Source organism: Podarcis erhardii (assembly GCF_964252035.2).
Source record: "Podarcis erhardii genome assembly, chromosome: 8".
Taxonomy (NCBI): Eukaryota; Metazoa; Chordata; class Lepidosauria; order Squamata; family Lacertidae; genus Podarcis; species Podarcis erhardii.
In genome coordinates, this window is record NC_138499.1 from 8,610,715 (window position 1) to 8,634,828 (window position 24,114).

At 44.7% G+C, this 24,114-nt stretch overlaps 1 long non-coding RNA gene across 2 annotated transcripts in view; it reads right to left on the minus strand.

The window, feature by feature from the left end:
- The window catches only part of LOC309349074, a 323,506-nt gene extending 300,200 nt beyond the window's left edge, over window positions 1-23,306 (minus strand). For both annotated transcript variants that reach the window (XR_014159667.1, XR_014159668.1), the window contains exon 1: window positions 23,293-23,306. This is a non-coding gene — a long non-coding RNA (uncharacterized lncRNA). The remainder of the gene's footprint in view (window positions 1-23,292) is intronic.
- Window positions 23,307-24,114: the final 808 nt, after the last annotated feature.

A 24,114-nucleotide genomic window follows, 5' to 3' on the forward strand; every position in this document is an offset into this window, starting at 1 on the left:
ACAAGTGGATGACTGTTCTGTGGGTGGGCACTTTGGGTCTCACAAGTACCTTTAGTCACTGCATTAATTTGTTGATTATGGCATGCTGGCAACTCATTCAAAACTATTGGGGAATTATTTTTCTCTCCTCCCTTCTGCAGCTGTGATACCTGACAATAGGATCGGGCCATTAACTACAAGGAAGTCATCAACTTCCAAGGATGAAGTTTATGTAGGCTGCAGTCATGTGGCTTGGGTTTTTATCATCACCCGGTAGCTATTCAGCAATGAATTTTCAACCAAGAGTTTATAGTGGGAGGGAGGGGCATGTCAGATAACCAGATCTGGTTAAATTTAGCTCTATCCCTTCCCCAGCCCAACACACACACACACACACACACACACACACACACACACACACACGGGCCCTTCCATTGATGTGCTTGTGCGCTGGCATAATTCCTCTGATACCAAGAAGTGTTAGTGAGAAATTCATGTGCCGTGCTTTCATCTTCCACATTAAAATAAGATCACCTTGTTAATACTTCATTAATGGAGTGGAGCTGAGGCACCAGAGATTTTCCCCCTATTAACTTGGGGTCTGAATAAGTTTCCCCCCTATTAACTTGGGGTCTGAATAAGTTTTAAATGAACACTTTCAAGACAGCATCTCTTCCTTGCAGGAGGGTTATTCAATAATGTATCCAAGGCTGCACTGGATGCTCTGTTTTTTTTTTAATGTTTTCCCCTGTTTCGCCATAAAAAAATAGAGTATCAGCAATCAAGGAGATAGGCTTTATTCAAAAAAATCAAAAACCTTATCATACCAACCTTCCTTTAAATACTTGGTATTAAGGTAAAGGGACCCCTGACTGTTAGGTCCAGTCGCGGACGACTCTGGGGTTGCGGCGCTCATCTCACTCTATAGGCCAAGGGAGCCGGCGTACAGCTTCCGGGTCATGTGGCCAGCATGACTAAGCTGCTTCTGGCTGTTGGAGTGGGCAGTTAAGGATGCAGCGGATCTCTGGTTCAGTCAGCTGATTCCTGGCTCAGCAGGGTGCAGGCAACATTAAGTCCCCAACTTCAGCTCAGCTAAAGATATGCTGGCATTATTTGCCCCTCTCATCTCATTCAGGACTTGGTTGACTCAGTTGAAACTGTCTCAGTTGTGTCCAGTGTAAGTCCTCCAAAAGGGGCATTCCAGGGGTGTGGAGGGTTCAAGGAAATTCAGTTCAAGAAATGGTAATTCAGATGACAAACTGGCAGCAGAAAAGGCATGGAAGGACTCCAAGGGTAGAGGCTGCTCCTCCAAATATATTTCCCACTCTCCCTTTTGCTCCTCCACCCAAACTAACCAGAAAACAGGTGTAGCTTCACGAATTGCTAAAAATTAATTGCCAGGCACTCACAATGAATTAATGTCTGAGTTTGAATTAAAAATTGCAAAAGCCTGCAGGTAGTTTTCAATAATTAAAATGTGCCTCGTTCATTCTCTTCCCTTCCCTCCAACCCAGCAATGAGGATCCAGTTAAAATTTCTGGGAGAGATGTAAATGACCACCCAGCAGAGTCCTGCCAATTATTTGCAGTTTCGACCAGGGATGGAAAGACATTAGGTCAGGATCTACTGGCAGAACTCTATGTGAATTGCAATAGATCACCATGGTTGTTTTAACCATAGGAACAACTCTCTCTCCCCCTCCCACTCCAAAAGGTTGCTGAAATGAATAACTAAAGCTCCATTCACACCTGGAGGTTATTGGGTTAGTTTTCCTAGTTATGATGCTAGACCTTCTGTCCCAGATTGAAACATTCATTGTAAACTGCATTACCTGTTGCATCATAGAACTGTGGCTTTTTGATCAATATTATGTCATCTAAATTTTACATGTGTGCGCAGCATTCAAGGTGCTCATTGTGCATGGTGCTCAGGGTGTGAGTGGTGTGAACGAACCTCCAGTCGCTCACACCACCACCAAGAAGCACTGCCCTTTCTCTAATATCACATCAGGATACTCTATCCTAAACTCAATCAGTCAGATAGCTTTCTCTCTTTGCTCTATGGATTTTGGGGTGGGATGATGGTGGCTCCTCTCCATCGCTGGGACTCCAGGAAGGACTGTCACTACTGCTGCCTAGATGCTGATCTGCTGACTGGGACCGGTTACAGGGAGCATGTTACCCATCTGCCAATACAACTTTACTTCCTACTAGTCTGTTTCCAAGTGCTGGTTTATAACACCAGTACAGATAGCAAAAATGTACAAAACCAGGTCAAATGCATGTTGGAAACGTAAAGAAAAAGAAGGGACTTTTTATCATATGTGGTTGGGAATGTAAAGAAGTTTTAAAAAATTGGGAATTGATATATAATGAATTGAAGAAAATGTTTAAAATGACATTCATTAAAAAACCAGAAACATTTTTGTTAGGGATTGTAGGACAAGATCTGCCAAGGAAAATAAAGAATTTATTTATGTATGCAACAACAGTGGCAAGAGTCTTGATAGCACAAGGATGGAAGAATGAGGAAATCCCAACAAAAGAACAGTGGCAAGAGGAACTGATGAATTATGCAGAACTGGTTAAATTGACATATAAATTGTGAGATAAGGACAACTGTGACTTTAAAGAAGAATGGGAACTTTTCACAAACTACTTAAAAAGACAACCAAATGAATTGGACTCCTTGGCAGGTTTTGAATAAAAATACACAAATTTATTGATTGATATTATGGTAGATAGATAATGTAAGGATCTGCATAATTTTATAACATGCAGAGAATAATATGTGTTGAGAAATCAGAGAGAGGAGTTGAGGGAAGTCTCTGGGGGAGGGGAGGGAGAGTTTGAGGGGGTGGGGAAAAGGGGGGGAAATAATGGATATGATATGTTTTTATAAGTTGTTATGTTGAAATTGCGAATTTTTTTTTATTAAAACAGTTTAAAGTGCTGGTTACAACTTGTAAAGTCCCATACGGCTTGGGCCTAGGCTGCTTGAAATATCATATCTCCCTATGCAAACCTTCCTGGGTGCTAAGATTATCAGGTGAGCACCTGCTCTCGGTCCCAGCAGCATCAGCACTGTTGGTGGTGACATGAGAGGGAGAGACTTTTCTGTGGATGTGGGGATGTGGGAGGGTCCCAAGGTTCAGATACCTGCCAGGCTGTATTTGGCTGCTGGTCCTGAGGTTCCCCATCCCTGGGCTATGGGATCCAGGTAAGTTGTGAGCAGGAGGTCTTACGATTGCCAGGATTGGCTGGACAAGATGTACTTCAGCACGCTGACCGAAGCAAGCAAAATGCCTGGCTCAAAGCTTCATGGAAGAGGGCTAACGTTGCACTCTGCACAGTGTGTGTGTTTGTGTGTGTGTGTGCACACCCATACACACACAAAACCCCACACTCTCTTTTTGCAGAAGGGAGCTGGATAGCTGCCAAATCCAAGCGTGTTGTACTCTTCTGGAGGTAAACAGGCCTCCCATCAGCCACCTCCAATTTGTTTCAGCGGCAGACACAGACTTGATTATATGCTAAAATATGGTGGCAATTTGTCTCTGTTGATATTCTTTGCCAGGTAGTTAAATATTATTTAGATGAAGTCACTTTCCCTTAAAATGACTCTCCGCAGGGGCCTGGAAGTGGCAAAGCAGGAGTAGGTGCAGAATTTGGAAGCTGTGCAGCATTTCAGGCTTGTGAATAGCTGAAAGCAGTTGGTTATGGAATTTTAATGGTTAGATTATAACCTCTATTTCCAGAAAGAAGCATAGTTATTATAGTCTGGAGTATGCTGCACTTATTTCTTTATTTTCCTTCTTTATTTCCTTTTCCTTTTTTTGGGGGGGGGCCCTCTTTGGTAATTGCATCTGAGTTTGCCTAAAACAATAATATGTCTCAGGCTGATTTCCTGTGCATTATATATAAACGGGGAGGGCAAGGAGTCTAAGCCTTCAAAGGAAGCTTTTGGAATCTGAAGGAAGAAAATGATGTCTGCTGGGCAATGAGTTTGTAATCCGTAAATAGTGATTGCTTTCTTCCCCTCTCTTCTCCGCTGCATATCAGATTAGGAGTGGGCAGAAGCAAAAACAAACAAAAAAAAAAAACCCACACAAAGGTCACAAAACTATGCTTTCACACTGCTAAAATTAGTCCCTGGATCTGTCCAGCATTTGGGGAACTTTGTATGTGTGTGCTGTTTATTTTAGTGCTGTGCTATAAACGGTCCTCCAACTTCATAAAATATCAGAGTGAACAAGGGTTCTGTTTCTCTGCCTTATTCATGCTCCTGTTCATGGAGCAGAGGTGTGTTTGCCCCTAAGGTAAAGGTAAAGGTAAAGGGACCCCTGACCATTAGCAGGGACCAAGCAACGGGAGCTCACCCCGTTGCAGGGATTCGAACCACCGACCTTCTGATTGGCAAGTCCTAGGCTCTGTGCTTTAACCCACAGTGCCACCCGCGTCCTGTGTTTGCACCTACCTCCTCTCTTATTGCATGGAAGACTTAGGAGCATATTAACTGCCAAAGGGAGTGGAGTTGAGGGAGGAGCCACACTGGCCTTCAATGAGAGAGGGGCTAGTGGGTGGCTTTATGAGTCTAACCTGGTCCCAGCTCAACCTTCTTCTCTTTCTGCTGCACACTCCCTCCCTCCCTAATCAGGGGCAGTGCATCCCGTTTTGTCACCTGAGGCAAAATAGAAATATTCTGCCCTACCGCTGCCCCCCAACATTTACTAGGGTTGTATGACTTCAGCAGCAGCTTCCTGATTCTGGTGAGAACTTGTGAGAGCCCAACAAGATCTCACCAGAAACTGGAAACCATATCCACTTCTCACTTCTCTACAGGGGTCAGGCTGAGGTAGGTGGGTGCCTATGGTGAAGTGAAGACAAGAAGCAGCTTATGGTGAGATCTTTTGAGAACCTCACAAAACCTCCATGAGATCTCACCAGATTTCACAGGGCTCTCATGAGATCTCACCAGAAGCCATTTCTCTGTCATCAGAAGTGTGGGGGGAGTGCTGTGGTGGCACCTTCCCATTGGATTCTACCACCCAAGGCAACTACCTCAGTCCATCTCATGGGCAGGCCAGCCCTGTCCCTAATTCAGTATGGGCTTTGCTAGTCACCTGCAACTGTGACTGAGTAGGATTTTTTTATTTTTTTTTAGGTGGTGGGACTCCTTCCTCTTTTTTTTTTACAGAATATTTATTAAAGTTTTCAAAAAATAATACAATGTAAAAGAAAAAGAAAAAATAACAAAAATACAAAAATAAAAATAATTAAAAACACATAAAATTTCCATTACTTATTTTCTTTTAACTTATTTTCCAGACCTCCTCATACCTCCCTTTCTTGTATTCCAATTCAAATTGTTAGTTCAGCAAATCCTCACCATTAGTTTTTACTTATTTCTAAACCTTTTTTTTTCATATCTCTTAAGCATTACAGCTGGAAACCACTTAATTTCTGTCCAACATCATTCTAACATTCATTAATTTTACAATATTTCTGTAAGTAGTCTTTAAATTTCTTCCAGTCTTCGTCCACCGACTCTTTTCCCTGGTCTCGGATTCTGCCGGTCATTTCTGCCAGTCCCATATAGTCCATCACCTTCATCTGCCGGGACTCCTTCCTTAACCTTTAGGATCCCAATTTTTTTGCCTACTCTCCACAGCTGTGAAATTTTCATTGACTTTCCACACGGATTGGGTGTTTGGCTTGGAAGGTGAGGAAGTCAAGAACATCAACATGAGGTTCATTGAGGCATTGTTGGGTTAAGTACACCAGTGTGTACTTAACTTTGCACTATGCCTGGTGGATCCTTGGGCCTGCCATGAAGTTGAACTCTGGACTGCAGGGCCTGAGTGGGCATGTTGACTTCACATACCTAAGGCTCACCTAGCAGGGACAGCAGAATTTTCTCCCAGTCGTTGAATGGAGAGTTGTAGTTTGCAGCTGTTAACAGGCTCAGGGCATTGGAGGGATGCATCACCAACGGGTTTAGACACAACCACACCACCCAAACTTTCTGAACTTGATTAATTTGGTTTGTAGATCTTCTATGTTATATGTTAATAAATACAACCTTTTTGCCAACATTTTGTCTTAAGAGTCCTCTTTGTGGGTGTGGGGGCAGGAGAGGAGTTATATCCTTGTGTTTCCCCCCGGGGGAATGACAGCTGAGAATTCAAGACTGGTGCACCCACTGATTTTGTTTTTGAGGGAAGTCATTCCACTTACCTTGGACATGCTGACCACAGAAAATGAGGAATATGTGCCCTTCCCCCAATGAGATTTGATTTCAAACCACACAGACAAAGGGAAACAGTTCCCCTGACGTCATTGTGATGGCAGGCCATGGACAGGTGAGTGGGGTTTGCACACCTGTCAAAATGACCAATGTGGTTTAGGGTGACCTAGGCGTCTAGCCCACTGGCTGCAAATGGTTCCTCGTCCCTGAGTTAGGTCACCTTCATGCTTCTTCCCCTTGTGTGTTTCTGTGATCTTGAGTGAGAGATGAACCGAGACTGTTTGCTCCCCTCTCTCATTTATTCATTTTCCCAGAGCCTGGCTGGTATTTGAAATCTTGGGATCAATAAAAGAGAGAGAGAATCTCTGTCCTGGGATGTACATAAGTGATTCATCACATACAAGACGATATTAAAGCATTCTTCTGGTATAACTAACAGACAACCTGTGTGTGAGAGAGTGTGTGTTGATGTGTAACAGCAAGCTGCAGAAAGACCTTTTATGAATGCATGGGTGCACAGGCTTAACTTTGTTGATCTCCCTTGCTTTTTAGCTGCTAGAATAATTGACGGATAAAAGTGCAGTGCTTATTGCAGAGGTGAAAGAAGAGAGATGTATTGAATGAAGGGGATGGATGCAATTGACATGCATTAATAAAATACTTATGGTTTAAAATCATTCTGTGCCGGAGGTGACTCATCAAACTCTGGCAACAAGCTCTCCCGGAAATGATTTAATAGTAAGATATCCAATGAAGGGGTGATTCTTCTGCAAAAGAATTGATAGTCAATATAGATCTAAAGGACATTTATTTATTATGGCATCCTGGTTCAGGTTTTTGTATTTTTTAAAAACTGATTTTTAAGGGAAGTAGAAAGAATATTAAAAAGGCAAACAGAATTTGCATGTGTGTCATACTAGTTGCCTTAGGAGAAGGGACTGACAGAATCTTTGAAAGTGTCCTAATATAACTGCAGCATCACAAGCCTACTGAAAGCAATATCCCTGTTCACTGATATCTGATAGTAAATACTGATACACTATGTAAGAATATATTAAGAACATCCTTACGCAGTGTCTTATCTGTGTGGGGGAGCAGTTGTGTGCAGTGGAAACACATGATGCACAAGTGCATGGGTAGGCAAACTATAATCAGGCGATAATCAGGCATCCACACAACATGACCAGTCTAATGAAGTTGATAAGGAGGAAGGAAGCATTGCCTTTGATCTCCTGCCAACCCACCTGCTTTTGGCTGGCATGAACCATCAAGCTGTGCATCTACTTTCATAAGGAGCTTGTTGCTTTCCCTTGAAACCTCTAGATCATGAGTAGGCAAACTAAGGCCTGGGGGCCAGATCCAGCCCAATCACCTTCTAAATCCGGCCCACGAACAGTCCAGGAATCAGCGTGTTTTTACATGAGTAGTATGTGTCTTTTTATTTAAAATGCATCTCTGGGCTATTTGTGGGGCACAGGAATTCACTCATTCCCCCCCCTTCAAAATATAGTCCGCCCCCCACAAGGTCTGAGGGACAGTGGACCAGCCCCCTGCTGAAAAAGTTTGCTGACCCCTGCACAAGAGCATAAGAGGAACTTTGTTGGATCAGGCTAATGACACATTTGTTCCAGTATCTCATCCTCCTAGCACAGGACCTTGGTGCTAGAGCCGTCTCCCCTCCTGTGGTTTCCAGCAACTGCTATTCAGAAGCATGACTGACCATGGAGGAAGAGCATAGCCACCATGACTAGTAGCCATTGGTAGCTACTATAAAACTGTATCTATATTTTCTTGAGAAAGAACATTTCTGCACATGGGGTGGTTGTTAAAACATGACAAGCTGCATTTTCTTCTTCCAGGTCAGCCTGTGCTGGGCCCGGAGGTTTATCCGAGCCACATGGTCCAGGTCTGGTCCCGAATCCAAGGGTTCCATGAGGAGTCAGTTTGACAGGGCCAAGGCAGGACATGAGGCAGGAAACCAGGCAAGGACAGATACAGGATCTCAGGCAGGTTCCGGCAAACAGCAATGTTGCTCCGGCAACCTGGGGCAGGGTCCGATAGCCTTTTATCTTTGTTGGGGTAACGGCCAGTCCTGATCCCCCAAAGAAAGGTTGTTTTCTGCTGCTCCAGAGAAGCGGACATGGAGCAATGGATCCAAACTACAAGAAAGAAGATTCCACCTAAACATCAGGAAGAACTTCCTGACAGTAAGAGCTGTTCAACAGTGGAATTTGCTGCCAAGGAGTGTGGTGGAGTCTCCTTCTTTGGAGGTCTTTAAGCAGAGGCTTGACAACCATATGTCAGGAGTGCTCTGATGGTGTTTCCTGCTTGGCAGGGGGTTGGACTCGATGGCCCTTGTGGTCTCTTCCAACTCATTCTATGATTCTATGATTCTATGATTCTATGATTCTATGATTCTATGATTCTATGATTCTATGATTCTATGATTCTATGATTCTACTCACCTCCCTGTCTCGCCCAAAGGCAAGCACTCCTCCGTGAGTACTCAGGCCTCTCCTTCTCTCAGACTTTAGTCTCTGCAGCTCGGGATATGTTGGTTGGTTATTAGACCCAGGGGCTGCCTCAGCCTCACCTGACCAAACCGGTAGTGAAGCAGCTGTAAGTGATTGCCCAGCTGAAGGCAACGAGGTAATCCCCGCATCTGGAGCCAGGGCAGGCTCAGGCCTCTGACTCAACCCAGCTGGTGCTTGTTGCAGGGGAACCTGTGCCGACTGGGGCTCTTCAGAATCAGGCCCCAGACTTGGTTCAGACACCGCCTGAGGCAAAAGATCTGGTGAGGACTGAGATTCGTCTGGTTCCGAATCCAAGCCCGAGTCCCAGGCCATCACACAGCCCTTGCAGAGAGGCCACCTCAGAAACTCCCAGTTCATGGTTGTACTTTTTGACTTTGAGCAATTACGAGACCAGCTCACCCACCCCTCTTCCCTTTGGATTTCAGAAGGAGTGCCTTCCTTGTCCTCCTGGCTTCTTTGCACTGTGGACGCCCAAGCTCATGGCAATTTCTAACCATGTCCCACAAAATTCGTCAGCGGAATGGGATGGGTGTGCAGCATCCTTAATCTGTCAATCTGTATATGAAAGGTGTCATCTTCATTGGGGATGATTGCCCCATGTAGGAAGATCTGAGTGAAGAAAGTGGAGAGCATTTATTACCATTTTCTGCTATTATATTTCCCCTTGACATTTGAAATATACAGCATACATAAGTGATATGTGATGAAATAGATGTGTGTGGGAGCACAAATATATACAGAAAAGATTAACTTTCTTTCTAATCCCTTAAAGTACCATTTGAGCCCTACTTTTACCTACAGAGTGAACCACTTTGTTCATGTTTCTGCATCTTAAAAGGTAAAGGTAAAGGGACCCCTGACCATTAGGTCCACTCGCAGATAACTCTGGGGTTGCGGCGCTCATCTTGCTTTATTGGCATACAGCTTCCGGGTCATGTGGCCTGCATGTGGCGAACCAGAGCAGCGTACGGAAACACCGTTTACCTTCCTGCCGGAGCTGTACTGTACCTATTTATCTACTTGTACTTTGTGTTTTCGAACTGCTAGGTTGGCAGGAGCAGGGACCGAGCAATGGGAGCTCACCCTGTCATGGGAATTCGAACCACTGACCTTCTGATCGGCAAGTCCTAGGCTCTGTGGTTTAACCCACAGCGCCACCCGCGTCCCTGCATCTTAGTCCCACTTAAATCATTGGAGCATATAAATGTGACCATCCTCTGAGGCCCTTCTTGATAGGTCCAAGGGGTGGCAACACAGGAACGGGCCTTTTCTGTGGTGGCTCCCCATTTATGGGATGGAGCCTCACCTGGCGCCTTCATAAACTATCATTAGATGCCAGGCGAAAACTTTTCTTTTTGACCAGGCCTTGGGCTGATTAACATTCTATGGTCTTTAAAATTTGTCTCTGGTTTCTTTGGTTATTAGTTTCTTTCACTTTTGCTTTATTATGAATTTTGTGTTTTCATTTTGTATTCTTATGTTATGAACTGCGCTGTGATCTTTGGATGAAGGGCGGTATGCAAATTTAATTCATAAGAATAATTTATTTTATTATGGATGTTTCACATTCACTCTGCAGGATTAGCTCTACTCATTGTAGCAAGAGAAAGGGGAGGGTATGTCTCACTCTGTGTGTTACTGTCTGTCTGCCATCCCTTGTAGGATTTACCTATGAAACTCCTCCAGGTAAGATAGCTAATCTTCTCAGGAATAAAAATATTTCACCCGGGAAAAAAAAAAAAAATTGACAGATTTTTGTTTTAAAGAAAAATACTAACCCAGAGCCTTGGGGCAGAGACAGAGTAGGGCCCATGTTTCGTAACCCTGTCTTGCTTAACTATTATTTCTACACTACAAATAGTTCCCGTCGCTAACTTCTGCGCATTCACATACCTGTATATGGACTATGTATATTGTCATCCAGTTGTGGCATGCAGTCTCGGCTGAGCTATATAGCTGGCGAGTGGACCTGAGTGAAGACTGCTTTCCTCGCCAAGCCAAGCCCACCAGACTGCTGCAGATTGACTCATTTAAATTGCCTGGTTTGGCCGGAACCCAAGAGTTTCCGTGGAGGCCTAGGGGGAAGGGAAATGATCCAAAATGGTGCAGCGCAGCAGGGCGAACCTAGAGAGGCTCCGCGTTGGGCCACAACCACCGCTCACCCAGAAAATACGGTAAACAGCCGTTGTTTTTCATAACACTGCATTTTACAAAATTCTGTATAACCTTTTTTGAAAGCTAATAAAAAGTATTTAAAAGAAAAACAAGAGTGAGAGGAGAGGGGAATGGTTGCAGCCAGGTTAGTGCAACATGGAAGCACGGATGGAGCCAATGCAAATCTCCTGCCATTGTGTTTGCACAGTTTTTCCCCTTCTCTCTCCTCTGGAGTGACATTGCTGCTGCTCCATCCATCGCCCACTATTGGAATTTGGCTGACCAGAATGGTGCAAGAAGCATGGATGAATTGACTTAAAATTAAGTTAAATGGAAGCATGGGAAGCCAGAGGAGAGGAGACAGTTTGGGCTCATTCTAGGGTTGCCATAGAAACCCCAAAGTTGCTGAGCCACCCCAAAAAACACCAAACAATTTCTCTATTGACTTGCCTAAGATCCAGGATGACATGCCACATTTTGGAAATTACCCCAGGACATCAATTCTGCCTTTGAAATCCCGGTAAGGTCTGGGAAAATATGGGTGTATAGCAAGCTCATTCAGACTTCTCTTTGTGCCAAGTCAAAGCATGTTATTTTATTTTAGTCTTGCGCAAACGTGCTGTTTTCTGATCTAAATCAGAACAAATGTCAATCAGGGTTTTTTGCAGTTTGACGTTTGTTCTGATCCATCAGTAAACAGTGAGTTTTCCTAGAGAAAGAGGTGGGATAGAAAAATAACCACCTGTGTCTGGAAAGGATGCACACCTGTGCCTACATATCATGGCAACAATGGAAGTCTGGATGAGCCCTTAGAATAAGATCTCCTTTTCCTTGACCACTTTTTAGTTAGGTAAGCTTCCACCTCTGGAATATTTCATTAATTTTACATTCTCCTGTCCCAGTTTTGGGACAATTTATATTGTCCCAATTTATATTGTCATTTTGGACTCACAGCTGTCCATGGAGGCACAGGTCAAATCTGTGTCCAGGGCAGCTGTTTACCAGCTCCATCTGGTACGTAGGCTGAGACCCTATCTGCCTGCGGACTGTCTCGCCAGAGTGGTGCATGCTCTGGTTATCTCCCGCTTGGACTACTGCAATGCACTCTACGTGGGGCTACCTTTGAAGGTGACTCGGGGGACTTCCGGGTTGGCGCCAGCGCCGAATGGCGGACTCCCTCCGAGCTCCGGAGGGAGTCTGCTCGGCAGGGGCTGGGTCCTACCGCACCGGCGATGCGGGGACCCTTAAAAACCACGGCCAGAGGAGGCCGTGGACATGGAGACTCGGCTGGCACCGTTAGCGCCCTCCCGACTCATGAAGGAGCCTTTTTAAAGGCTCCGGATCGGGTGCCGGGGAGAAGCGTGGTGCTTGAGTTCTCTGCTATCCCTGCCGAGCGCAGCCGCATGCCATCCGGCGGAGAGCGCTGACTTCTTCTATTGAAAATTTGGATCTAAAAGAAGAACCCGTGAGTAATTGGAATATGGACAAAAAAAAAGGGGACAAATTTTTAAAATTTGGAGCGAACGGGGGAGGTGGAAAAAAGGAAGTCAGCCCCCCCCGAAATTGTAGAAGAGCCAAAACAAAGGAATGGATAACTAAGATCGAGAGTAACCTTATTTCACCGAATTAGCAACTTCGCGAGGGAAATTTATAAGATTGAGCCGGAGGAGAAAAGTGGAATTTGTATTAAAAAGCAACACCCCCCCCCCCCCCGGAATCCCTGGAGCGATTCGTGAAAATGCCTGGAGAAGAGTAACGGAGGTTTTGACAGGTTTTGACAGCTGTCAAGGAGCTGTCAAAACGGAAGAATGTAACAGAGACTTGGTTATGGACTTTGCCGGTTACATTTGATATAAGTTGGGTATAAATTGTTTCAAATTGTTCAAATAAGGATAAACAAGCTATTTGGACTGGTGGATGGGCTTTGGAAGGGAACTTTGTTACGGGAATCCACCTAGAGGAGCTGAGGGATATTGCATGTGTTTTTGACAGGAAACATGTGCAGTTGAATAGAACTTTTAATCTCCTGGGAAACTGCAGAAATGGAACACTATTTTGTCTACAGAGGTCTACACACTATAGGAAACAATGGAACTATCTGTTGGAAAATGAAAGGATCATGATGTAATGTTTTGTTCCTGAACAACAAGCCTCTGCAGGGATATTAGAAACTTTTGGAGAAAGAACATTTCTGTGGGAGAACAGAGAAACAAAAAGGAGGAGAATGGCCGACAAGAACAAGGAAATAACAAGAACTGGACAGAAATGGGAAAGGGGATATTTGGGATATCCAGATTTGACAAGCTTATGGATTTAAAATTGGAGTTTTTACTCCTGGATATAAAAATCTGGATAGAAGAAATGGACCCTCTTCTCGTTAGACTTCTTTTAGGATTGGACATTCGTAATTTAATGATTGGACATTTGCAATTAATAAGACTGGCAAAGAATCAGAGGGTGGGTTTAACGCAATGTGGGAACTCCAGGAAGATATTAGAGATGGAGGGTTAGGAGGAACGTAACAGGGAAAAAGGGGAGGGAAAGTTGGAATCCAAAGGTTGTAAAATTATTATTTAATTCTATGTTGTTGTTTTTTTTGTATTATGTTTGAAAGGGGGAAACTCGTGGAAGGGAATAGATCGATCTTAGGGGGATGGGAATTACGCTAAACTGGGTAATGGAGGATGATTGCAATTTGGGGATAAGAATTTGTTGAACCTAATTGTTTATTTGGAAGATTTGGAATGCATGAGGGGGTGGGGAGGGGAAGTCCTAGTTATTGGAAAAAGTTTATAAATTGGATTTAATTTGTTTTAATTTGGAAAACCTTAATAAAAATTATTTAAAAAAAAAAAATGAAGGTGACTCGGAAACTACAACTAATCCAGAATGCGGCAGCTAGACTGGTGACTGGGGGCGGCCGCCGAGACCACATAACACCGGTCTTGAAAGACCTACATTGGCTCCCAGTATGTTTCCGAGCACAATTCAAAGTGCTGGTGTTGACCTTTAAAGCCCTAAACGGCCTCGGCCCAGTATACCTGAAGGAGCGTCTCCACCCCCATCGTTCTGCCCGGACGCTGAGGTCCAGCGCCGAGGGCCTTCTGGCGGTTCCCTCACTGCGAGAAGCCAAGTTACAGGGAACCAGGCAGAGGGCCTTCTCGGTAGTAGCGCCCACCCTGTGGAACACCCTTCCAGCAGATGTCAAAACGATAAACAACTACCTGACATTCAGAAGACATCTTAAGGCAGCCCTGTTCAGGGAAGTTTTTAATCTGTGATATTTTACTGTATTTTTGGTTTCTATGGAAGCCGCCCAGTGTGGCTGGGGAGGCCCAGCCAGATGGGCGGGGTATAAATAAATTATTATTATTATTATTATTATTATTATTATTATTATTATTATCCCTCCCAACTCACACATGGTCAAAAATTACTGGGCAGAAAGGATTAGCATAGAACTAGTTGATGTATTTTTTGGACTTGAATCAATGATAAATATTCTTAAGCTTGTTGTATGTCCAAGATTACTTCTTTACAGCAGCAAATACAGTATGTGAGTTTTGTGCTGGATGTTGAAGATCATGGGTACTGGCAGCATCAAAAACTAGAAAGCACTCATTTCTGAAATAATCTGGGGAATTTTCTGTGTGAACAGATATGCCTAGATTCGATTTACATAAAGGGGATTAGAGTTTGATCACACATGAGCAACTTTCTTCCATCCCACTTCTGTGTAAAGCCAACAAACAAAACAAAAATCACTCTTAAAAGCTTATGAAAATTAGTTCCTTTTATGTCATTTTCTTGTAAAAAAAGAAAAAGAAAAAGAAAGAAGAGAAACCTGTTTGTTTTGAAGGAAATAATACTGAGAGGGAATCAAATAAGCAAACATTTTCTTTCATGTCAGATCATTTCCTCGCAAGCTACTGTTGATGACTCAATTTATATCCCTGCCCATTTTAATTCCTAATTATTCCCTTTAAAAGCTTTATTCCTAAAAGCCCCTTTCAGGACTAAACTCGTTCTTCCCTGCCCTGCATTTCCAAGCTATCATGAAAATAATCAATAAAAATGTTAATTATGAAACAAAATGGGCTAATTCCACCCCACTGGCTACCACACATCTGGAGAAGGTTCGAAGGGATTCAGGGGGCTGCACAGATTTAGGGGGCTCGTCCACAAGATCAGAGCCCCGTCTGCACAGAGCCCATAATTGCATAGGAGTACAACTGGATTTTCCTTTAGTAATTTGCTCAATGCACCAAGGCCTGAGGGGTGGAGCTGAGTGGATGCAGCAACATTATGGATGGGGCCCCAAGGTGTGATCTTGCTTCTACTACACACAGAGGACTAATACTTGATAGGGATGAGCAATTTCATTTTCTCTTTTGTGAGACTCTTTTGTGCCAACTAAGGTCTGAGGACTAGGCAAAGGAGTAAAAAGGAGGTCAGAACCTTTTCTTTTTCAAACACTGACAGGAACAGCTTCTGATTGGCTGATTGGCCCCAGAAACAATGCCGACAGCCGAAACGGATGTTCAGCTTCCAAAAAAACCCCATTCACAAACCGGAACACTTACTTCTGGGTTTGCGGCATTCGGGAGACGATTTGTTTGGGAGCCAACCAGTTCAGGAACCAAGGTACCACTGCATAGCATTCAGCCATCCAACCTCTGCTTTAAAACTTCCAATGAAGGCAAGTCCACAGCCTCACGAAGGAGTCTGTTCCACTGCTGAACAGCTCTGACTGTCAAATTCAGTTCTTCATGTTCCCTCACCAGTTTCTGATTTTGTTAAAAAGAAAAGAGAAGAAGTTGTCATGAAAATTCATCAGAATCTTGGAGATTTGGCTGCCTGTCAGTGCAGACTGAACTAGACTGACTCAGTACCAAAGGCAGCTTCCTAACTGCCTCCCTGCCTTTGGCATTCAAAGTAATTGACAGACGTGTATCTGGGAAAAATATGGCGCTCGTCCCTTAGGAAGCAATTCACAGATCTGTGTACGAGGAGTAAAAGCAGCTAAATGCAAAAGCTGCTGGGTGCTTTTAACCACTTTTTCGGATATAAACTGGGACTTTTGCTTGAAAGGGGCAGTTACGTGTCGCCATTTGAAACAGACATAATAATACATTAAAACCGGCGATATGACCAAATAAGCAACAAAACTATTAGGAGAGGGTGGAAATGGTATTTTTAAACACACATGTTGACTAAAATGATAGCTGAGGCAGCTGAGCACCCTAGCAATTTATCACAGAGTGGCCAGGAAATGTTCCAGCTGTCCTTGAAAGAGCTGTGCTATCTGGGAAACAAACAGGCTTTCTGATGGAATGCGCTGCTGGGGTGACTGATATTTTATTTATCCTGTATAAAGATGGAGAAAGCGATTTCCTCCAGGCTCTGGTTTACAGGTGGGAATGGGCTCTCACCCTCCTGTTTGTGTTGAAAGGTGCTTGAGTATTGTTCATAGCATCATTAGTATTATTAAACTGACTTGCACATACATCTCGGTGCAGTTTGCAAATGCAATGTACAAACAGCTAAAACAAGTTATATAAGCAGTGCAATAAACCCAGCTAGGCTACATAAACACCATACATTTCAAGCACATTTCATCAATGGCGTAGCGTGGGTTGCTGGTGCCCGGGGCCACAAAGAGGCATGTGTGGGAGGAAAGGAAACGGATGGAGGATGCATTCACATTCAACTGCCTAAAGGTGTCCGTGTCACTCAGGAGACTGCAGCCACAGAGATAAGAAAAGAAGAAGTTACTTCCTGGTTTGCACGAAGAAGCAGTTTTCAATGAAGCCCAGCGACGGAAGTACACAGCTGTATTGAGGCAGCACCTGGTGTTGAAATTTTGTCCCTCCCCCCATACTATTTTGCGCCAGAGGTAACTGCCCCTGTGCCTCCCCACGCTGCACCACTGCATTTCAGTTCACCCAAACCGCAACCCCCTCACCTTACAGCAAAGCCAAACATTGTGGACAACCCCCCCCCCTTGCCTTGCCGCTCACTCAAACCAAATCCCAGGCAAGATGAATAGGTACAGGCATGCCAAGCCAAGCAAGCTCCCAGCAGCAGTACTGCTTTGCTACCGCTACACATTTATGCTGCCATTTCAGTCTCAGTAGTGGCAGAAGCTGTGGAGGAGGGAAGCTGGAATAGATCAGGGTGGTTTCCGTTAGTTTCTGTTTGCCGCTGTGCAGTGCTTTGGAGTCACAAGGCTCTGTTTACATTCCAGAGACATTCCAGGCTGTTGGAAGTCTCACGGGAGACGGATGTGACGTTACTGGTTTCCTGTTCCTTTGTGTTTCAGTTGCTCTGTGCTCTCACAGAGAGAGGATGATTTCTTTTCTGTCTGCATAGCTTAGAAAATAAAGCATAGCAATGTAGCCATAAATCTCATCACTTCCATGTGCTGTTTTGATTCTCTGCATAATGGGAACGTGCGTGGAGGCCTCATCAAAGGCTCAGGTCATTAATCACGCTGGAGGGCAATTCCGGAAGATGAGATTTATCAGCTCGGTTGAACGGAGATTCCGACAGTTTCTGGGGTGCTAACCTGACCTGACCTATCCAAAGAAGGCCGAGTGCCACCATCACTATACTAACAGGACACAGAACACACGCCCTCCACTGTGCTGTGAAAACCTCGCAATCCCAAATTTGTTTTATTTTATTCTTTGCTAAGTTTACCAAAAGATAAACACACACCAATAAATGAATTTTAGAAAGGGGCATGATTCAATGGGGACACTGCGGGAGGAAGTGGAGTGCGGGGGGAGCGCCCCGCCCCTGGCAGCGCAATCTCAGTGGGGTGCCATTGTGGCTGCTTCCCCCACCCGTGCTGGTTGCCACGCCCCCGTAGGCAGCATGCCATGCCCCCAGGACATGCACCACGCCCCTGCAGGCAGCACACCATGCCCCCAGAGCATGCACCAGCCCCGCCTCCACCTGCTCTCCACCCCCCGGTGCCGGAGCATGAAGCTCCGCCACTGGATGCAGACCACAAACCATTAAAAATAATAATAAATCAATAATAATAATAATAATAATAATAATAATAATAATAATAATAATTTATTATTTATACCCTGCCCATCTGCCTGGGTCTCCCCAGCCACCCTGGGCAGCTTCCAACAAAGTATTAAAATACAGTGGTCTGTTAAACATTAAAAGCTTCCCTAAACAGGGCTGCCTTCAGATGCCTTCCAAAAGTCTGGCAGTTGTTCTTCTCTTTGACATCTGGTGGGAGGGCGTTCCACAGGGCCGGTGCCAGTACTGAGAAGGCCCTCTGCCTGGTTCCCTGTAACTTGGCTTGTCACAGTGAGGGAACCGCCAGAAGGCCCTTGGCGCTGGACCTCAGTGTCCGGGCAGAATGATGGGGGTGGAGATGCTCCTTTAGGTATATTGGACCAAGACTGTTTAGAGCTTTAAAGGTCAGCACCAACAAATCAAGACTCCTTGCGCTCTATTCCCCCTCTCTTCCTGCCCAGGGTGGCCTGCCCTCTGCTGGCACATTACACGGAGCTTGCCCATGGCATTGGCAGCCTCTCCTCCTTCTTGCTTGCTCTCCAGCAGCCACTGTGAGCTGCCCAAAGGAGGAGGGCAAAATGGAGGGGCAATGGGGTGCTCTCTTGCAGCCGCCCCTACCTTCGTCGTCATTGCTCGGGACAAGCGCTGACTCGTCCCCGCTTCCTGAGCTTGGCAGCGACAGCGCTGGTGGGGAAAATCGGGACATTCCAAGATCAAATCAGAAGCCAAGATGGCTTTTGTAATTCTTGTTAAATCGGGAAACTTGGAGGCTATGCACCTGGGCCAACCATTTGCTCATTTACCTGTGGTTGCATGGCCACCTATTGGCTGCCTATTGGCCATAAGCGTGATGACGTCCTTACATTTCTATGTATATAGGAAGAAATTCAAGCTGGATCCACACTTACTCCCCAAATCCTTCCTCCTTTGGAGGTGTTTAAGCAGAGGTTGGATGGCCCTCTGTCATGGATGCTTTAGCTGAGATTCCTGCATTGCAGAGGGTTGGACTAGATGATCCTTGAAGTCCCTTCTAACTCTACAGTTCTATGATGGGAAATACTTGTTTTGGAGTATTCTCAGAGAAGGGGCTGCTGATGTATCTCTAATCACTCGGGGGGTCCAAAAATGCATCTGAAAATAGTCTGTCCTATTTCTATGGTCGTAATCCTCTGCAAATGGGTTGTGAGTGTTATTATATTTTGTGGAGGGAGACAACCTTCATTGTGGGCACATTAATTGCAATCTTCCTCAACATCCCAGATTCTCAATGTTATTGCTAGACTTGGAGGTTTGCCGCAAATATGGGCAGGAGGCAATTTGCAAGTTTGGTGCCACTGGGGTGTGTGTGTGTGTTTTATTTTTTAAAAAACCAAAAAATCCCTTTGAGGCATGAAACATTTATAAGGCTTTTGACAGTATCCAGGGAAATATTACTTGCGAGTCATTTCTTTCTTCCCTCCGCCCACCAACACGGTCTTGCCCTTCAGAAGTGTCCGGTTTGTTTTTGATTTATTACCGTGCTCCTGTTAATCAGACTCTGCACAACAATCAGGAGCAGCAATATTGATGTTTGTCTGTTTCTTTGCTTTCTATATGTTTTCCCCCTTCCCCCTGGTGACTGCCATTTCAGATTCCATAAATCTGACAATTAGAGATGCTGACTTCTCCCATCAATGCCAGCTCTAATGACAAATGAGGCAGCACGTTTTGAGCAACTATCATTTTAGCGCCCTCATTAAATTCAAGAGCAGCAACAGGAAGAAAACAACCACCACAACAACCACCACACAACAGAGCCACCCTCTCTTCAAAATCAACTTTGAACTGTTTGAAATTTCCCACATCCAGACACAATATATTATTTGCAGTTCATACAAATGCTTCTTTATATAGACACAGAGGGGGTTCTTCTATGCCGTTTGTTAATCTTGTATTTTTGAGATCTATTGGTGAAGAGTGCTATACAAATGTAAAGAAGAAGAAGAAGAAGAAGAAGAGGAGGAGGAGGAGGAGGAGGAGGAGGAGGAGGAGGAGGAGGAGGAGGAGGAGGAGGAGTTTGGATTTGATATCCCGCCTTTCACTCCCCTTCAGGAGTCTCAAAGCGGCTAACATTCTCCTTTCCCTTCCTTCCCCACAACAAACACTCTGTGAGATGAGTGGGGCTGAGAGACTTCAAAGAAGTGTGACTGGCACAAGGTCACCCAGCAGCTGCATGTGGAGGAGCGGAGACACAAACCCGGTTCCCCAGGTTACGAGACTACCGCTCTTAACCACTACACCACACTGGCTCAAGAAGAAGAAGAAGAAGAAGAAGAAGAAGAAGAAGAAGAAGAAGAAGAAGAAGACGACGACAGAGGAGGAGGAGGAGGAGGAGGATGGTGGGACAGAGAAACAGGTTCGTGTTCTCTTATCTTGCTTAAGTCCCCTGTTTGTGGTATAGAATTGGAAGAGAAATTCTAGGGTGTTTTCTCAAAGCACAGCTGATGGTGTCATCTGCCAGAGCACCAGGGTAATTGATAGATCTCCCTTGTTATGGCAAATGAATGAGGTAATAACAAGGATTTCAAGTTTTATGGTGCTGGAGTTCTGGCAGGTTACCATGGAGCATAGATGTCATGTTCTGGCTGAGGTAATGATTCAGACCCCAATTTTTCTCCCCTCCCCACTCACTGACCCCATGAATTTTGGCAGTCTGTTATGGCTCATGACAAACAAATTCTTGCTGCTGGAATGACATATTAAATTTAAAATGTTGATATTGGAATAGTAGAAAATATTTATGATGGTGTTTTAAAATCAGAATTAATAATAGAACAGAACTTCATTGCATTAATAATGATGGTGTATTATGATGAGTGTCCATGATTGATAGAGCAAGGGATTTTTTTGAGGATCATATTTATGTACTTATAAATAATATGCAGTAGGGATGCGGGTGGCGCTGTGGTTTAAACCACTGAGCCTCTTGGGCTTGCCAGTCGGAATGTCGGTGGTTCGATTCCCCATAACGGAGTGAACTCCCGCTGCTCTGTCCCAGCTCCTGCCAACCTAGCAGTTCGAAAGTACACCAGTGTAAGTAGATAAACAGGTACTACTCTGGCAGGAAGGTAAACGACGTTTCCGTGCACTCTGGTTTCCGTCGCAGTGTTCCGTTGTGCCGTAAGTGGTTTAGTCATGCTGGCCACATGATCCGGAAAGCTGTTTGTGGACAAATGCCGGCTCCCTCGGCCTGAAAGTGAGATGAGCATCACAACCCCATACTCACCTTTGACTGGACTTAACCATCCAGGGGTCTTTTACCTTTACCTAAATAATCAACATGGGGCTGTCACGCCTGCTTGCATTGATCACCAACCCCTCCTGCTCATCACCTTGCAGGTGTGGCTATTGGGAGGGCCCTGATGACTTCCTGCAGTTCAAAATTTACCGCCACACCACCATCCCTTTTTGTCTAGTGCTGGTAGGCATTAGGTAAGCCTAGGCCGGGCACCCCCAAACTCGGCCCTCAAGAAGTTTAGGGACTACAATTCCCATCATCCCTGACCACTGGTTCTGTTAGCTAGGAATGATGGGAGTTGTAGTCCCAAAACATCTGGAGGGCCGAGTTTGGGGATGCCTGGCCTAGATCTTTGGTGGAGAGGAGGTTGTCGCCTCTGCCTCCCCCTCCTTAGGAAAGGGTATTCTATTAAAAGGATCCAGGAATAGCAGCTTCTGTCCAATGCCCAGGCTAGGGCCATACCACTCCTCCAGCGGGGACCCCATGGGGTACCCCTATTTGATATGTCATAGGTCACCCCCCATGGTTGTGGTTTACCTTAAATGCATGCCCAGCTGATGCCTTGGAGTGGAATAGCAATGGCTTTTCCCAGCGGTGGCCAAACTTGGCCCTCCAGCTGTTTTGTGACTACAGTTACCATCATCCCTGGCCTGTTAGCTAGGGATGATGAGAGCTGTAGTCCAAAAACAGCTGAAGGGTCAAGTTTGGCCACCACTGGCTTTACCCAATGCCTACGCCAAGCCATTCTCTACTGTAACCAATAAAGTTGTACCCATATTCAAGCTCCAAACCCAAAATGCTGTTGACCTGTGTGGTTATTCATTCCCCCTAGGAATTGTGGTGTCACAGGGTCTTGGCACGCAAGCATGAGTCTCCGGGCCCATGCAATATCTCAACACACCACATTGTGTGAGAGAGACACATTGTGAATATGAGTATCATATGAGTTCACCACACCTGGTTGCGGACATTGAAGATCTTAATAAAATAGATCCTAAAGCAAGCAACCATGGAAGCATGTGCAACTAGGCTGAGTTTCACATAAAGCCATTGGCTTAAATGGGTTAATAGATAGCTGAGCAGGAGCTTTCCGGGCCAACTGACACCTGACTTTTCTGGATGGCTTTAATAATAATATACTCGACTGAGGAATAACCCTGAGCAAAGATTACCTGGAGAGATCGTCTAGCCATCTGCAAACGCAAAGCAATTACCACCTAGCACATAAGCCTCATATTTTATTAAAAAATATAAACTTGTGATTTTTATTCAATCATTTGCTAATCTTATTTGTAATTCCCACTCATGTACACCTTCCCGATGTCTCTCCCCATCCCCCTCCTCTCTCTTTTTTTTACCGACTAAACACTCAGGCAGATTCAATTACAGAAGCCTTAATAATTTAAGACGTACCGAAGAATGAGATAAAAATTTGATAAGCAGCAACTAAACATAGCTATGTGAGATGCTGGGACTTTTCTTGAAATCCAGCGACTGCCTGCCCCCGAGCAGTTTTGTTAGATTAAAAATAATGTTTATGCATTTCCCAAAATTGAATTTTCCCTACTTCTTTGATTTTGGTTATGCTCCAATTTGCTTCTGTAATGAACTGTGTTCTATGGAAGTATTTCCCTGGCTGCCCTTTCACCCCCAGCACTTTTAAGCTTGTAATGGAAGAGCCTGCATCAGCAAAAACAATTTTGTCAGTCGGAAAAAGAGTTATAATCAACCTGAGCCATGGTGTTTCAGACAGGGTGCTGCTTTAATGCAAGCAGTGACTTTGGATAAGGTTTGCTGCTTGTTTGGGCTTCAGACTAGTGAAGTTTGGGTCACAGCCGCACAATACAGTCATATCTTGGGTTACAGCCGCATCAGGTTGCATTTTTCGGGTTACGTACCCGCTGAAACCCAGAAGTACCGGAACGGGTTGCTTCTGGGTTTCGGCGGTAGCACATGTGCAGAAGCGCTGAGTCACAACCCACACATGCACAGACACGCCGCTGCAGGTTGCAAACGCTGTGGGTTTGCGAACGTGCATCCCGCACAAATTACATTCGCAACCCGAGCATCCACTGTACACTTTTTAATTATTTTTTATTTTTTAGAAATATTTAACATAATTCTACAAAATATAAGCAAAATATTGCAAATAGGTAAAGTAAAGGGACCCCAGACCATTAAGTCCAGTCGTGGTTGATTCTGGGGTTGCAGCTCTCATCTCGCTTTATTGGCTGAGGGAGGCGGCTTCCGGGTCCATGTGGCCAGCATGACTAAGCCGCTTCTGGCGAACCAGAGCAGTGCACAGAATGCTGTTTACCTTCCCACCAGAGCGGTACCTATTTATCTACTTGCACTTTGACGTGCTTTCGAACTGCTAGGTTGGCAGGAGCAAGGACTGAGCAACGGGAGCTCACCCCGTCGCGGGGATTCGAACTGCCGACCTTCTGATCAGCAAGTCCTAGGCTCTGTGGTTTAACCCACAGCTCCACCCATGTCCCTAAATATTGCAAATACATACATACATACATACATACATACATACATACATATATTTCAAATAAGCACATATATATGAAAAAAGAACAAAAGAGAAAAAAAGAAAAAGGAAGAAGAAAAAAGAAGAAAGAAGAAGAAGAAGATAAGTTGGAAGAATTTCTTCCAAGTTTATTCTACAAATATCCCAGCTTCTGATTTGATCCCCAAAGGTTCCTATTTTTCCTGCCAGTGCAGCCACTGAGAAGAAGGATGAGCCAGCATTTGCCCTTAGAGAAGGTGTCTGCAAAGGAGCATCTCATTGCCTCTCCATGGTCTCTCCATGGCTGCTGTTGCCAGCCTCCTCCATTGGTACCCAAACAAACCTGTGTTGCAAAGAGTACGTCAGCA